The 17,521-nt window shown below is 43.0% G+C and overlaps 1 long non-coding RNA gene across 1 annotated transcript; it reads right to left on the bottom strand.

The window, feature by feature from the left end:
• Positions 1-2,635: 2,635 nt before the first annotated feature.
• Positions 2,636-8,712, bottom strand: LOC143442821 (uncharacterized). Its single transcript, XR_013111328.1, has 2 exons — positions 5,533-8,712; positions 2,636-4,760 (listed from the first exon to the last, which is right to left on the bottom strand). It is a non-coding gene; the product is annotated as an uncharacterized LOC143442821 (long non-coding RNA).
• Between the last annotated feature and the right edge of the window lie 8,809 nt (positions 8,713-17,521).

The following is a 17,521-nucleotide window of genomic DNA, read 5'->3' as shown; positions in this document are numbered from 1 at the left end:
ACTCAGCAGAGTCATCTGGAGAGCTGAAAACTGTCCACTGGTCCATTAATTGCTGCTGTTGTCTGGAGTGTTCAATTTCTCTGGTCAATTTATGTGTGTTGCTTAGACTAAAAACCACTGATCTAGGGAGACTAGGAAGAGAGAGGACAGAGGACAGAATGCCTTTATGATGTGTAAACTCTCTGGAAGAACATAAAATACACAAAATGAAACAGGACAGTACCACCAATGGGCGAGGGCAGGTGAACAACCAAGTCATGAACAGGCCGCGCGAGGTCAGGAAGAGCAGGTCTGCCCCAGGTCTGGCTTCCAGGAGGTAGTGTTGGGAACAAGAAGTCTGAGTGCTCCCATGCATCTGTGAGGCTCCCCAGGAAGCTGGTGCATAGCTGTTAGCTGACTCTGTCCCTGAGCCTTCACAGGACTCCATGTTTCATCACTGAAAAAAAAAATTAAAAAAGCAAAAAGAAACTCCCCACTGCTCTGTGGGAAGATGCTCGAAGGTAACCTCTGTTCCACACTGTAGAATGCTGATATGGGCTGTCTCTCTCTACTAGTTCTGCACCTGCAGGAGCCTAAAAATACTTTGATGATGACCCAGTCACATTTTTTAGCAGATTTTGTTTTTTTAAGAATAGTTTTATGCTCACAGCAAAACTAAGTGGAAAGTACAGAGATTTTTCCACAAAATCACCTTCCGCATTCAACACACACACAGACATACACACATTCTAATTGAGAGAGAGAATAAGAGAGACCAAGAGGAAGAGATAGAACAAGAGAGAGAATGGGAGAGAGGTGGAGGAGGAGAAGAAGGAGGGGGATGAAGAGGAGGAAAAAGAAGAAGAGGAGGAGGAGGAGGTGGTGGTGGTGGTGGTTGTGAGGGGGAAGAAAGGAAGAGGAAGGAGGGGGAGAAGAAGGGAAGAGGGAGAGGCCTTGCCAGCATCAGCATTCCCCATCATTGTGGCACAGATGTCAAGACTGATGAACCAATGTTGGCACAATTATCAAATGAAGTCCATAGTCTATTTCTCTTGCTCTTGTGCATTCTGAGTTGTGACAAGTGTATTATGACAAGGATTCACCACTATTGCTTAGTGGAGAATAGTGTTTAACAGGCCAGGAGATAGTGTGTTCCTACAGACATTACCCTCTCTTAAATCCCTATCATCTTTGTAGCTCCTCCTCCTCCTTTGTTCTTCTTTTTCTTTTCTTCCTCTTCCTCCTCCTCCTCTCCCTCTTCCTTCTCCCACTCCCCTACTTCTCCCCCCCCCTTCATTTTCCTCCTTATTTTTAAGACATGGTTTCTCTGTGTAGTCCTGGCTATCCAGGAATTCACTCCATAGAACAAGCTGGCTGGAGGGACTTCCAGGTGAAATAGCAGACCAGAGACTTCCTCTTTGTGAGCCTGGGAAGGAGTTGATTAGAATAAGAAAGAAACAGGCTGTTTCCCAAGGATGGAATACAGAGCTTCAGAAGTGTAGCAGGAAATGAAAGGATCCCTGGAAGGGGGAAGAGAGGGAATGTGATGCAGAGAAGTGAGCAGCAGCCTGGGTCTCATCCCTGTAGTTTCCCAGAAACAGAGGGAGGAGAAACTGCTCCCAAAGGTGAGCAGGAACAGAGATGGGCAATCCTACCACAGGACAGGTCCACAGTGTGGGTTTTGATTGGGCTGATTCCTCTGGAAGATGGGTCAGCATGAGAGAAGAGTCCCATTTTCCCACTTGTAACTCAAAGGCTTCACCCAGAAGCCATTTTGAAACAAGGCCTCAGTTTAGCTTTCCAGTCTACACTGAGGGAGGCCCAGAGATAGAGCTGTGAGGGGAACAAGGCTGTAGAGGAGAGAGCCTACCTTGCCTTCAGAGTCAGGACAGACCTCATCAACTATCAATATAACTGGAGTTTGTGCCTCTGAGCCTGAGACAGTAAGTAGAGAAAATCCTGGAGGTATTTATTGTTCAATGTGGTAAAGCCTGGGAATTTGGAACTTCTGGGGGTTCACACGATATCCACACTGAGGGTCTTTCTGGCCCTCATAGACTCCTGCTTTTTAAGAAATATAATCATATTTATTTTGTGCCACCACTGATGGATATTTGCACGACATTTATTACAGCTTTCTCTTTATTTATTTTCTATTTGCCAGGCGAGGAAGAGTTTAGATTTTTAAGTAAGATCAAACTTAAGTATGTATTTCAAAACTTGTATTGGGAAATTGTTCTTGACTATAATACTAGAAGCATGAACAATGGAAATAATAGTTAGACCTTATCAAAATGTAAACCTTATTGTGTCAAACTTTGCTATCAAGAATATATAGTTGGAGCCGGGCGGTGGTGGCGCACGTCTTTAATCCCAGCATTTGGGAGGCAGAGGCAGGTGGATTTCTGAGTTCGAGGCCAGCCTGGTCTACAGAGTGAGTTCCAGGACAGCTAGGACTACACAGAGAAACCCTGTCTCGAAAAACAAAACAACAAAAAAAAGAATATATAGTTGGGCAAAGAGGCACCTTGTTGGTGGTGTTCTTGTATCAGTCAAGGGCAGAGTAGTTGGCAGTCCTTTGTTCATCTGTAAGACCCCAAAAGGGGACTCTCACCCAAGTCCGGACCTGCACGAACCCAAGGACACACGAGAAACCTTCTTGATGCAACTGCAGAGGAGGTTTAATGACGAGGGCCCTCGGGCCGGAATATATCTCACGCAGGAGATAGGGATTCCGACGCTCTAGCCCCGGAAACTTGGGATATTTATGGGTAGGGGTTGGGGAGAGCGGGAAAGTTTGGCGCGGTTACATATGATTGGATATCTCAAACATCCGTTCCCAAGCCTGGTTTCCATCTAGCCCCCATCCCAATTACCCTAATTTACATCTGTATCTTGCTCCTGGGAGAATTCCTTTCAAGTGACTTCCGTTTACCCAGGTATTTTATTGCCTCTATCTTGGGTCTTTTGTGCCTTTGAAATGTTTATTTAAGCCCTTGGAATGCACCCCAGGGGCAGCTAACACTTGAGTGTAAATTGAAACTCTGAACCTAAGAAACCTATGTAAATTGAAACTCTGAACCTAAGAAACCTAATTTTGAGACCTAAAATTTCATTTTTACAATTTATTCTTTCATTTCCTCCTTTTCTCTCATGGTCAAATTCCAATCTTGGAATTATGAATCATCATCTGGGTGTAAAGAGTGATATTGTTGTCTAAGCATCTAATTATATCTTTGTCATTGAATCTTAAACTATCTTTTTCTCACCCCCTGGATGGTTTCTAGTATGTACTTTAGGTAAAGTAGCTGTCTCTCTCTCTCTCTCTCTACATATACATATACATATATATATACACACACACTGATGGGCCTGTTGGCTTTTTTTCATCTCGGGGATGTACATATGTAGCTTAAGTCCCACTCTTTAAGGCTGTGTCTGGGACACAGTTTAGATTCAAATGTCTCTTATCTCTGACAATTGGGCAATCTCTATCCCTGTGTCTCCAGGATGGGCATATCTCAGGAGTCAAGGCCTGCTGGTCCTTGGCCTTGTAGAACGGCAGGTGATCTTGAGCCTGAGGAGGTTGTTCAGGTGTCTGGCTGTTCTCTCCAGTTGGCATCAGACGCAGGTGTTGGCACGAGTTATGTTCGACAGCATCAGGAATAGTTTCTTAGTAGCCTGAAAAATCATCTCTCACAGAAGAGGGACATTCTGGGTTTGGAATAGGGACAAGGAAAGGGACACTCTAGCCAGCGCCAGTTCTCAGGGGTAATTTAGTTTTTTAGGGTTCTGTTTATTCTCTCTACCTGTCTTAAGCTCTGGAGACAGTATAAACAGTGGAGCTTCTAATTAGTCTCTAATATTTCTGACAATTTCTGACTTATCTTACAAACAAAGGCAAGGCTATTATCTGATCTAATTATCTCAGATGTTTGAAAACCTCGGGACAACTTTTATTCTAGGCTGTTCCCTTTTAACTCTTTTTCTTATTTACTCTAAGTCTCATAAGCCTTTATTTGTTGGCATATCCTACACTGTCTTATCATTTCCCTGGCCCAAAACCTGAGGTCTATTATATGTTTTTAAATCTCTTGGCTGCTTGGTTGTACTCTTATCTTAAGAGTCTATCTGTGTATTTAACCTGGTAAATCTTTTGTTTTCTGGGGAGTATAGTTCTCCCTTCTTGTGTGCACCATTTTATATTTTTTTCTAGATAGTATCTGGCAGGATGGCTAGTAATCTGAGTTCTTTCTCTTATTCTGTGTTTTAAGTGAGGCCATCTCTTAGGCCCACAACTGGAACAGGCTCTCATATCAAGACACTTGATTTGTCCAGTTATTGCCTCAGGCCACTGAATCTCTTCCCTTTTGGTGTCCTGGGCAATGAGTACTCACAGTTGCTGGCTTCATCAGGGTTTTCTCTCTTGGTATATAGTCCTGCAGACATGGGCTATGGCAAAAGCATATCTGTTGTCCATGTAGATGTTGGTTTTCTCGTCAGCCCCACAAGTTCCAAGGTTGCTCTCTGTACCGACGAGGCCAGGGGTGGGGAGTCAGCCCAGATGACATTTGTCCACCACAGTAACACAGTAAGTTGGCTTGTCTCTGACCAGCATGGAGAAAACTGCTCCCGTCTGTAAAGCAGGTTATCTCGGCTCCTGGCTGAAGTCAGTCTTCTATCCGTTGAATTCTTGTCAGCTAGTTGCAGCCCAGGAAGTGTTGTATCTGGATGTCCATCTTAGGGGGTATCCCCTCAACCAGACAGGGGATAGGAGCAGCCTAGGATGACCATAAATGAATGGGATACCCAGCCCATCTCTTAGTCCACCATTTTCGGGTAGTCCATGAATACGTTTTGACCCATTGGCCTGGAGGAAGCCCCCATGTCTATCAAAAGTTGGGTGGCCCCATCTATCTCAATAGCCGTCTTCACACAGAGCTGTTATCTTCACCACTTGGGGTGGGTGTTTTTCGAGGCCTGGGATTTTCTGGCCCTGGCTTCTATTTGTTAGGGCCCTCTTGGACCCTGAAGCTGGCTCCTTTACTTGCAATGCACACACTGGTCTTTTTCAAAGAGTTTTATCTCTCTTTGATTGGAGTCCCTTTTTTTTTTTTTGCTTTCTGTAAATTCTTTCCTGTCACCTTTTTCTTTCTTCACCTCTCTCTATTCCTCTCTATTCCTCTCTATTCTTCTGAACTCATAGCAACTTATCTCTATTCTTCTTCTCTACTCTTTTCTTCTAGACTTACATTAACCCTTCTCTATTCCTCTTCTTTATTCCTTTCTTTAAAATCTTTTCCCACTTGTTATTACCATCAATAATTTTAATATGTAGTATATTTCTTAAATCTTTCAATGACTTATCCTGTAGTCTCTCTAGCCTCTGAAGCCTTGTCTACACTGACAGAATGTCTCTATGAGCTAGTCTAGAAAGACTGTGGGTAACTTATCTGATCTCTGCTTCCTGATCAAACTTAGTGGGGTCTCATGTAACCCTCTCTCTCAAGATCTATCAGCGGGATCTGGCGTGGGCCTTTGGGTGTCCCTTACCTTCTGTCACATGAAGGTCTCAGTCACATCTGCTCCAAATTGACCTGCTGCTGACCACGGCCTGATCAATTGACGGGGTCCCCAATGTCTCCATGTCTGAAGGAACATTCTTTCTCCGGTGTCCCCGCCTGCTCTTTACTTCTGAAGACCAGAACCTGCAAAGGTCTTGTGAAAGCAAGGCTTTTAAAATGAAACTTTTTCTTTTCAAAATATAATTAGAGCATAATTATGTCAATTTTTATCAGTGAAGTATAAGATAGTCTTACTACCCAGTCTATTTTTTTTTTTTTTTTTTTTTGACTAACTAGCACCTCTGTCATCTATCTTGACTAAAACATTTAGTTCTGAACCTGGCTTTAGGATGAATGTCAGCTGCCGACCATCTATTTAAATCTTTTTTCTTTTTTTCTCAAGGTAAATAGCTATAAGTTTCCAATCCCGTCAGAAATCCAGAATGACTGAGTTAACTATAATTGTGGGAAGCACAAAGGATAGCTTTTAAAACTTAGTCAATTTATAGAGACCTCTGAACACCTGGAAGAGAGGCTTTTATCTTATTTATTGTTTTTGATCACCTGTAAAGCAGTAAATAGTCTCTTAGAACTCTGTACAGACTAGTGTATCTGTGAGGCTGCATGACTGTTGTTTATATCACACTAGAGACCATAACCTAATTCATTTTGCAAACAGTACCTTGTCCACAAGTGTAATGTGAGCTCACCTCTGAAGCTCTAAGAAAGAAACCAAATCAGAATGAATAGCCTTATCTGTAGCATTTCACAGCAAGGATTATTAAGGTGTTGAAGGTTCACACAGTTATTAACAATTTTTAAAAGGCAACTTGAGTTACATTTGACACTTATTTGAATTTAACTTTTAACAAAATAGAAACTTTGGTAGAAGTGATATACAACAAGAACAACAAAGTAAACATTTTATATCTAACATAAGAGCACAAGTCCTCACCACTTCTTCTTGTCTGAATTTTCACCTTTGAACCAAATCTTAATGGAAGTCTCATATAAATAATGAAATTATCTCAGACAGCAATGGCTAGAAAGTCTATCAAAATAGAAGCTTACATATATATATATATATTTTCTGACTCAGGACAGCCTGTAACTTTTTAGCTGTAACTAAAGGAAAAAAGTGCTCTTTTATTTATTAAACTAGGAAAACTCACTATCAACTCTCTTATTATAGAAGCTAAAACAACTGTTGGCCCCCTTCTAAGAGCCGCTTATGAAAACAGTCTGTTCTCTTCAAGGTTCTTTCTGTTGGTGTCTTTCTCCTGGCCACAGAGCAGGGCGAATTATCAGTTTTTCTTGTGCAAATTGAGACTGTCTCACAAGTAAGTTTTAAACTAAATTAAGTAAGCAGTTTTAGTAGTTCATCACATCAAATCAGGCACCTGACACACTCTGTCTCTTCCTCCAGAGGAACAGAGCTTTCTCTTGGCCACAAGCTGTGGAACAGGACCAGCCTGTCTCATTGCTTCTGCTTTTAAAACTCAGGATGTTAACACAGTATCAGTCCAGAAAAAAGAAAAGGAACGTCAATTGTCAGTCAGAGTCCAAGAACATGTGAAACAAATAACACAGAACGAAGTTTATCAAGAAAAGACAAGGAAAGACAACACGATAGACTGCCCCTATCACTATATCAGTGGCACAGAATTGTCAACAATCGCAGCAGTGTCTGGAAACCGCATGGCCTGTTGGGAAACGTAGTTCTCAGGCCGGCTGCCATCTTGGATATAATTGTCAAAGCTGCAAAGCCTGTTGGGAAACGTAGTTCTCAGGATGTGGAGCGCACTCACTAAAGCCCTTATCTCTCGCTAGGCGCCCGCCTGCATGTGTTCGCCACCCGCCTCTCGCCTCCCGCTCGCACTTAATTCATCACGGGCGGGAGGCTGGGAACTCATCTCCCGCCTTTTAAACTGCGGTGGGCGGGAGACCTGCATGTACTCTGGCTTCCAGTACCAGGGTGGCTCGAGCGCTGGCGAAGAGGGGACCACCGAGGGGGCCAGGGCAGCCAGTGGTTGTGGAGCCTGGCTCAGGTACTCTGCCACACAGTAGCGGCAGGGAGGGGTTCCAGAAAGACTGTACACAAAATATAAACACACAGAACTAACACAGTCAGACACACTTGCCCGAGTTTGGTCTCATAGAACCAGCCAAACGCGACCTCTGACGGGAAGGATTCCACATCTTCCCCCTAGCAGGAGCACTCATCTCCTGTTCCAAAACAGGGCAGTCAGACCTCCCTGACTCCCTAACCCAGATGGGAAAGGATACCGCCTTTCCCCAAGGGCAGCCAGACCACTCTGACTCCCTAACCACCCGTGAAGCGTCCTTCCCGGGCTGCAGCCTGTGGGTTTCAACACGTCTGTCCATCCACAGTCATTGGGCCCTCACGGTCCACAATGACAGCTGCACTCAGTCTCCGATGGGGAAGATTCCCCTCACCAAAGAAACCGATATCAAAACACAGAAACAAAGACAGCAGAAGAAACCATAACAAAGAGACAAGGACAGCGGCGCCGCACTCTCACACACACCACTCACACAAACCTACCTCCAAGGGGTCGTCGTGTGTCTAGGGTGGTCGCGAGTTTCCCGGTCAGGGAACCAAAATGTAAGACCCCAAAAGGGGACTCTCACCCAAGTCCGGACCTGCACGAACCCAAGGACACACGAGAAACCTTCTTGATGCAACTGCAGAGGAGGTTTAATGACGAGGGCCCTCGGGCCGGAATATATCTCACGCAGGAGATAGGGATTCCGACGCTCTAGCCCCGGAAACTTGGGATATTATGGGTAGGGGTTGGGGAGAGCGGGAAAGTTTGGCGCGGTTACATATGATTGGATATCTCAAACATCCGTTCCCAAGCCTGGTTTCCATCTAGCCCCCATCCCAATTACCCTAATTTACATCTGTATCTTGCTCCTGGGAGAATTCCTTTCAAGTGACTTCCGTTTACCCAGGTATTTTATTGCCTCTATCTTGGGTCTTTTGTGCCTTTGAAATGTTTATTTAAGCCCTTGGAATGCACCCCAGGGGCAGCTAACACTTGAGTGTAAATTGAAACTCTGAACCTAAGAAACCTATGTAAATTGAAACTCTGAACCTAAGAAACCTAATTTTGAGACCTAAAATTTCATTTTTACAATTTATTCTTTCACATCCTAGCTTGATGCTTTGCTTAATGGCCAAAGCTATCTTATCCTAGGACTCATAAAAGTCAAATCAAATCAAATCAAATCAAATCAAATCAAATCAAATCAAATCCAATCCAGCAGCACAGTACAGGAGGAGGAAGACAGAGACCTGCCAACTGCAATGCCGAACACAGACCTGCCCTACAGTGCATGGCACAGGTAGGTCACAGATACCTGCTTGCCATCATTCCACACAGCATGGATAGAGGATGTCGCCCAGGGGCCTGCCAACTGTGTGCCCAGGCTGCAGTGGGAGCCACCACAGTGTGTGAGTATGTGGTGGTCAGATGAGAGAGAAAGAGAAGTGGAGCAGCTTGAGCATCATAAAGAGAGGTGGAACCGGAGACTCAAGGGTGGAGAGGGTGAAGACTTGAGTGGTCAGCCCCATGGTGACTAATTCGGGCCATGGTGATGTCCCAGCCCAAGTTGCCACTGAGGGACATGTACAAGACATTTGCTATGTTGAGACAGGAGCTGGTGTCGATGTCTGTGGCTCATATTGCCACTAGAGAACATGGGGATATCCCTAGTCAGGGCAGCCACGGGGGACAATGTGGATTTTCAGGGCCTGTGCATAACTGACCTTGCCTCTCACTGGATGCTGTGCTTATAAGAGCTGGCTCCATCTCTCACTGGCTGCAGCATTCAGAAGAGCAGGTCCTGCACCTTGCCCAGGTAGCAGAGTGAAGCTTATTCTGGAGGTGTGGGGTGTGAGTGAGCCAGCCTGCAGATGAAATTAGGGCATTTCTTGCTCAGTGGCTAGCTTGCCACAATTGAAGCAACTCCACATGGAGGTATTGATGCTCATCACGTTCCTTGAAGTAGAATGTGGGTACTGTCAGTAACAGCCGTGTCTTTGCTTCCCTTCTTCCACCTAAAACATCTCCCAGGTTCACATCTTTTTGTTTGTTTGGTTTGGTTGGTTTTGGTTTTGTTTGGCTTGATTTTCAAGACAGGGTTTCTTTTTTCTGTAACTGTTCTATAGACCAGGCTAGCCTCAAACTCAGACAAGGCTTGAGGCCAGCCTTGTCTATTTGAGACCCTGTCTTCACTTTTTCATTTTTCTTTTTTATGGATATCCTGTTTTCTCAGTTCTATGTACTGACACTGGTCTTTATTCATATATGATTTTTGACACCTTTGTCAAGGTGTAGATTCATGAAATCATTTATAGAAACTCTACTACATTCAATTTTTACTAGTTTTTATGTTGACACTACACAGTCTTGGTTACCATAGCACGCTTCGAGATGACATATAGTGATAAGACCAGCTTTTGTCCTTTTTGATTAAGACACTTTTGTCTGCTCAGGATCTTTTGTACTTCCGTACAGCTTATAAGTTTGTCTGCTTGACTTTTTATAGTTCCAAGACGAGCACATTAGAATTTTGATGAGATTACATCAAATCTGTGAACCACTTTGATAGGATAGCCATTTTAATGAGAAGAATTTTGAGAGAGACAGGCTGCACTACAGCTGTGAGGGGTTTCAGCATCCATTGATCAATGAACAAATATCACCATCCTGAGACCTGCCCCTGCACCTTGCCAAAACAAAACAAAACAAAACAAAAACAAAATAACAAAGGAGCATCAGAGTCAAACTCAACTGTCAACCAAATGGAGTTGGCATCTAACAGTGTGTTCTTCTATCCCCCAATGAAACAGACTCCAGGATAATCCATGGATTAAGTTACAAAACAAGTTTCCCTATGTACAGAAAACTGAAATCCCAGAATGTGTGTCCTCTGGCAATTATTCAATAAAACTAAACTTACAAATTGTACAAATACATGGAAGTAAGCAACCGGCTTTTGAATGAATACTGAGCCATTGAAGAAACTGAAGGAGAAATTTAAGTTATCAGTGCACACCTTGGTTTTTTTTTTATTAATTTTGCAATTATTCAATCATTGGTTTTTTTTTTTTTTTTTTAATGATGACTGATGTGAAAGCTTGGCCATAACATTCTAGGGTTTGATTCATCTTTATCAGTAGTTGTGGCATATGCTCCCTAATCTGTATTGTGATTCTCCTGATTTTTGTTACGATGACTGAGTTGTGGTAAATCCTGAAAGGAAAAAAAAATGGGATCTGAGATTCTGAGATTCTGAATTTACATAGTTGTTTCCAGCACATGACAGGTCTCTGGTGGAGCGGAGAGTACAGGGTGGAAGTGCAGGTGATCACGGTGCCTCATTCTGCCATGTTGCAGATAGCAAGGTAAAGTTTAGCTTTCTTATAAGCCACAATGACCACTTTGAGTGGCATTGCCACCTAACCCTTCTCCTCTGTCTCCAGGACTGACATACTATATGCAAGGGTTTAGGAAGAGCCCCCCCCCCCCCCATTCCTATGACTTCGTGTGTGATTATAGGATCAGCTCCTTGCTCCCTTGACCTTCCTTCACACAAAGGTGTTAGAAGAGCCCCCTGCTCCTATGACGTTATAGGATGAGTATAAGACCATCTTCCTGGCCCTTTGCCTTCATTCATAAGTCTAGAATCAGCTCCTTACCCCTCTGCCCTAATGCATAGATGTAAAGTCAGCTGAGTGCCCTGCTCATTTCATGCGTTGGTGTGGGATAATCTCTATGCCCTTGTGTCTTCATGCATGGGTGTGAGTCAGCTCTCTGCCTGGCCTTCAAGGCAACAGGGAATAAGGAGAGACACAAAGCAAGTTCCAATTAATATCTTGTCTAGCCACCTCTATTGTGTAGGTATAAGTGAATATTCAGAAGCTGTTAGGCCTGTTGATACTGGAGAGGAAGAATGGGTACATTGGCACTCATGTCTTCCACTGCCTCCTAATGGTGCTTATCCCTGTTCACATGGAACTTTGGGGGTAGGAGTGGTGACTAGTGACTAGTGACTAGTCTTCCTTCCCCTTGCCTTGTTCTCCATGAGAGTGGAGGCTAAGGAACTCACTATGCTTCACTGAATGGGGGTGAGTGATGTTAATAAGTAGTAACTAGCCTCCCCATCCAGGGCTTTGTGATGGTTTGAGATTGCTGGTTGCTAGCCTTATGCCAATGACAATTGAATTTGTGATGGTTTAAAGGAGAATGGCCCCCATAGATTTATATATTTGAGTCCTTGGCCCTAAGTTGGTGGAACTGTTTGGGAAGAATGGGGACCTGTGACATTGTTAGAGTGTGGGGCAGTGGGTTGTGAAAGATATCCTGGTTCCCCCTTGAGCTAAGGCTAGAAACCCCGCAACTCTGAAGGGACAGTAGGTGTTCTGCCTGTTCATGGGCACCATGCCCCTGTCACATAGCTACAGCCCCCGCAGCTCCCCACAGCCACCCAGTGGTCACATCCACTCAAGACAAATCTCCGTTTCGTAGTCCCACCCCCAGGCACTAGATGGAGCAACCCCTCTTTCCCACCACCCCGGCTAGATCCAGCCTGTGGGCCCCCACTCCATTCTAAACTCTTCCGCTGCATCTAGTAGTGCCTAGGTGTCTGAGAGCCTGAGAACCAGATGGTTCGGCTGCCCTACACCTCAGACCTTGCTTCTCCACCCCTGGAGCTGTGTCCAGGGGCCCAATAACTGTCCAGCAATAGCGTGGGGGTAAGCACGGTCAACTTCCTGCATCCTGCCTCCCCAAGCGGCCAAGCCCTGTGGCAGAGTGGACGTGGGACCCCAATTAACCCTACATGAGAGGAGGTGTGTCATTAGCAGTGAGCTTGGGGGTTTCAAAAAACCTATGCTAATCTCAATTACCTGTTTCTGTTTCCTGCCTGTGGATCAGATGAAAGCTCTCAGTTACCTTTTTAGTGAGGTGTCTGTCTGCCTGCTGCCATGACCCCAGGCAGAAAGGTCGTGGACTCACCCTCTGAAACTGTAAACTTCAATAAACTCCTCTTTCAGAAAGTTGCCTTGGTGAAGGCAATGATGTTTCTTCACAGCAGTAGAAAAGTAACTAAAACAGGAACTCTTCCTGCTTCTAGTGGGTAGAGAATGGATGGTCAGCTCCACTCTGTCTTCATCAGGACACTAATTTCCACCATGTGCTTCTGCTGGGTATTGGGTATATCACCTGATTCTACAGGATAATGTGGTGGTGGTGGGATGTCAAACTATTACCTCTACTAAGGTCTTTAGCTGCAGGAGAAGCTCAGGTAGGATTGAGTCTATACCATGTAGGTGTGTCTAAAAGTTTCACAGCTGAGTATTATTTAGTATTCTAACTTTAAAAGAAAAGATTTTGAGTCAAAGAAGTATGGCCTGGGAGAGTTTGGGAAGCAATCTTTCGTCAACAAGATTTCGAAAGGATGACCTGAGATGACTTCTGAAAAATTGCTGAACACTAAACCAGTGAGTTTCTCTCTGAGCATTATCGTAAGACAAATCATAACTACCACATGTACATGTTTAGAAAGAGGGATGTTTGTTCCACTAATAGTCAATTAATTAGTTACTTAAGTGCTATCTTGGTTTACTATTTTGACTAGTACACTACTAATATGCACTCATCACAAAAGTTTATACAATATAGAAGTATAGAAAAAGATCAAAAGTAATTTGCTGTGCATATACCTGCCATTGCCCACTGTTTGTTTGGCTAACCAATATTCCTAGATATGTGTTGACAGGTAAATAATTGCAATCATAAATGAGAGTGTCCTTGATCGTATTGGTTGTTGTTTGTTTGTTTGTTTGAGATAGATTCTCACTATGTGGACCTGACTGCCCAGGAACTCAATGCACATACTAGCTAGACTCAAACTCACAGAGATCCCCTGCCTCTTCCCAATTGCTGGGATTAAAGTTTTTTTGTAGACACTTTATGTATGCATGCTTCTTCTTGGGTTTATTTAAGTTTGAAATAATTTTGTTCAATATATGTATATATATTACGGTTTAATTATATATATATATATATATATATATATATATATATATATATATTTAAATATAAAACATATATATATATATATATGTTTTATAAACAGTACTGATGTTGCTGATAGTCTGTGAAACAAAGTGGGTAGCAATTTATACAAAGTAGTAATAATTGTTTGGCAAAGATGGAAAAAACAGTAAGAGGAGAAGGTGGCTCAATGGTTAAATTTCTTGCTGTACAAGCATGAGGTCCTGAATTTTCATCTCCAGAACTCACCTAAAAGCCATATGCAGTAGAATGCCTCTGCAATCCTAGCATTCCTTGGGTGATGTCGAAGGCAGGGACAAGAGAATCCCTAGAAGTTCAAGGACTAGGTAGCCTGGGGTGCACAGCAGTAAATTATGAGACCCTGTCTTAAATATGGTGGAAAGGAGGACTGACACCTGAAATTGTCGCCTGACCTCTACATGTATGCTGTGGTTTGTGTATGCCTGTACATATGCATGTACACACACATGTCATAGATAAACAGACATACAAAGGTTTTAAATGAAGAATTAGAGCCAGCAAGATAGTTGAGCAGTTAGAGCACTAGCTGTTCTTCTAGAGGACATAGGTTCCAATTCCAGTATTTACGTGGTGGCTCACAACTGTCTGTAGCTCCAGTCCCAAGACATCTAACACCTTCTGCCCTCTGCTGGCACCAGAAACTCCAATAGTGCACAGAAATACATGAAGGAAAAATATGTACACACATACAATGAAATAAAAAAGATAAAAAAAAATATCTGGGGCTGGAGAGATGGCTTAGTAGTTAAGGGCACTGACTGCTCTTCCAAAGGTCCTGAGTTCAATTCCCAGCAACCACATGGTGGCTCACAACCATCTGTAATGGGATCTGATGTCCTCTTCTGGTGTGTCTGAAGACAGCTACAGTGTACTCATATACATACAATAAATAAATAAATCCTTAAAAAATAATAATCTAACTGATCTAGGCCAGGGACTAGAGGGCATTGAAATGATACAATACTTGTCTAGATTTTGTCATTTAAATTTTGGTTGATTATAAAGAGTTTACTAAATTTGATTCCATTTTTTCTGCATTATTAAAAAAGCAAGCCATAGATATTTTTTTAGGGGCTAGGACACTTTTTAAGGTGAAGACTCTCTTTAAAGTGTTTTGTTGTATATCTCTAAAATATTAGAAATACATAACCACTGTCATTGTATTTCACAGAAAGTGGTCATAAAATGATAATATGTCCTGTGTTTGGTGCTGGGGATGGAACTCATGACCTTGTGTATGTCCACTGAGCTACACCTCTTTTGATAATTCTTCTTTAACATGAGTTACTATTATTATGGTGTATGTGAATGGTGTGTGTTTATGTGTGATTGTAGGTACATGGATTACATGGTATACATGTGAAAGTCAGAGAACAACTCTTGAGAGTTGGTCTGGGGATTGAACTCAGGTAGAATTCTACTGCATCTACCCACTGTGCCATCTCCCTGGCCCACAGTACAGATCCTTGTGGAAATTTCCTATGTTCCCTCCTCTCTCCATTTTCCCAGCAGACATCTTTTCATAAGTCATTCTTCGATGCCAGCATGCAGGCAAGACCTACAGATTTCCTTAGGGTGTTTTTGAAAAAAAAATGTTTCTTCTTATTTATAACAATGACACCCCTATTTTTCCATGCTACTAGCTTGTTGAAGAAACCAGATGAGTTCCTTAAAATGATTCCCCACTGTGGAGTTTTTGGAAGGTTTCATTTCCTATAAACTGGAAGTTAGAACTGAATGCCTGATAAGATTCTCTTTTAATAATTACGTAGAGAACTCTTCATAAATGGTATTATTAAAGTACAACTTCTAATAGTAGAAAAATTGCAAGGGAAATCTATCTAGTTGAGCATACTTATTTAAATAAAGCATCACACACCAGTGGAGTGTGCAACCAATTATAAAGACACTCAAGTGTTCAGTAGAAAAAAAAAGGTTTAAATTAAAACTCTAGGATTATCAAAAGAGTTGTCGTACAGGAAATGAAAAATATCTAATTAAAAGCAGATGTGTTGACAGATGTGTCTGCTCACACCTGTTATCCATGCATTTGAGGGGTGGAGGCTGGAAGATCAGGAGATCAAGACCATCCTAGGCTAGTCTTGCATTTTCCTCTCCACTAAAACACTAGTCTTTTCTGATCAAGAGGCTACCATACTTTACTATGACCTCAGCCCATCTAATTAGGTCTGCAATAATCCCACTGCCAAATAAGGTCATATTCTGAGGTCTTAAGGGTTGGGATTGCAGCCTGTTTTTTTGAGGCACACAATCCAACCCTCTTTTAAACACTACATCTTTGAACACACTAAGTTAAGTATAATGATTGCAACTTTAGAATCCAGACTAGGCAGGAAGCCTACAGAGCACTTTGTCGGTGAGTCTTTAGTTGACAGACTTCCAGATGCAAGAATTGTTTACACCTGGAATGAGAATTGATACAGAATGATATCTGCTCTGTACATAGCATACAGGTTATTGCTATATCAAAGCAGGTATTGGTGGCTACGGATACTACCCCTTTCTTACCTCCTGCTAAGAAAATAGTTCCAGACTCGTGCTGAGGAACCACTGTTTTCCGAGAGCTGTAAGAAGAGATCCCCCAATTCCTGCCTCTTGGGCTCTCACCTGTTTGCCTGTGATGTTAGTGACCCTCCTAATAAATTCTTTACCTTCAGCTGTCCATCTTAGTGTTTCCCTTGAAGTCCTGTTCTAGAACTTTCAGTCATTGGTTGCTTAACAAGTGGATGTGCAATTGTGACAGTCGGGGGTGATGTCTCACATACACTATTAGAACTGAGAACTTGATCTGTGGCCATTTCTCCTCAGTAGAAATGGAGGAAGAAGAGCAGAGTGATGAACGCTCCTTACTTTATGACAATGCTTACAGAGTAGTGGTGGAAGGTATTTTAAAAAAACCCTCACCAGACATCAACAGTGATGAGGGCCCATGCTCTCAAGGCCTTTAGGTTCTTGCAAACTTTCAGTGTGTGCTTGCTAAGAAGGAGGGCTTGGTGCCTTATATTTGTACTCAGAAGGCTGAGGCCAGAGGATGCTGCAAGTTTGAGGCCAGCTTGGCCTGCATAGTAAATTGCAGGCCAGTTATGCTATATACAAAGGAAAGACAGAAACACAAAAACTCCTCCAAACAATAAAACTAACAAAAGTGTGTCAAGTCATACTGTCAGAGATGGTGCAAGGCAGTTCTCTCTCTCTCATTAGAATTAGAAATAGAAGGGTGTGGTAGAGATGGCGCAGTAGTTAAGAGCACTGGCTGCTCTTTCAGAGGTCCTGAGTTTAGATTCCAGCAATCACATGGTGACTCACAAACTATCTACAACGGGATCTGACTGCCACTTCTGGCATGCAGGTGTACATGCAGACAGAGCACTCATACACATAAAATACATAACAAATAAATCTTTCGAGTTAGAAATAACACATGAATCTTGGCGGTAGTGGTACATGCTTTTAATCCCAGCACTTGGGAGGCAGAGGCAGGCAGATCTCTGAGTCTGAAGTCAGTCTGGTCTATAGAGTGAGTCCAGGACAGCCAGAGCTATGCAGAGAAACCCTGTTTCAGAAAACCAAGGAAAAAAAAAAAAGCAGGGCTGCTTGCTGCTCCACCCAACACGAGTCAGATTCAGGAAGCCCCTAGCATTCAGATTTTCTGTCTCATGACAGACACATTGGGCTGTCACCCTAGACACAGTCCAGACTGTGTCATGTGGCCACCCTCCCCCAGTCTGTGGTAAAGAATATCAGAAGCCAGCTGGGCAGCAGATGGGAAAGGAAGACCTGGCTTCTGGCACCTTGTCATTTCTCAGGGTTCCTTCTTATGTGGCCACC

Source organism: Arvicanthis niloticus, chromosome 6 (genome assembly GCF_011762505.2).
Source record: "Arvicanthis niloticus isolate mArvNil1 chromosome 6, mArvNil1.pat.X, whole genome shotgun sequence".
Taxonomy (NCBI): Eukaryota; Metazoa; Chordata; class Mammalia; order Rodentia; family Muridae; genus Arvicanthis; species Arvicanthis niloticus.
This window is presented reverse-complemented; position numbering and strand designations above follow the sequence as displayed.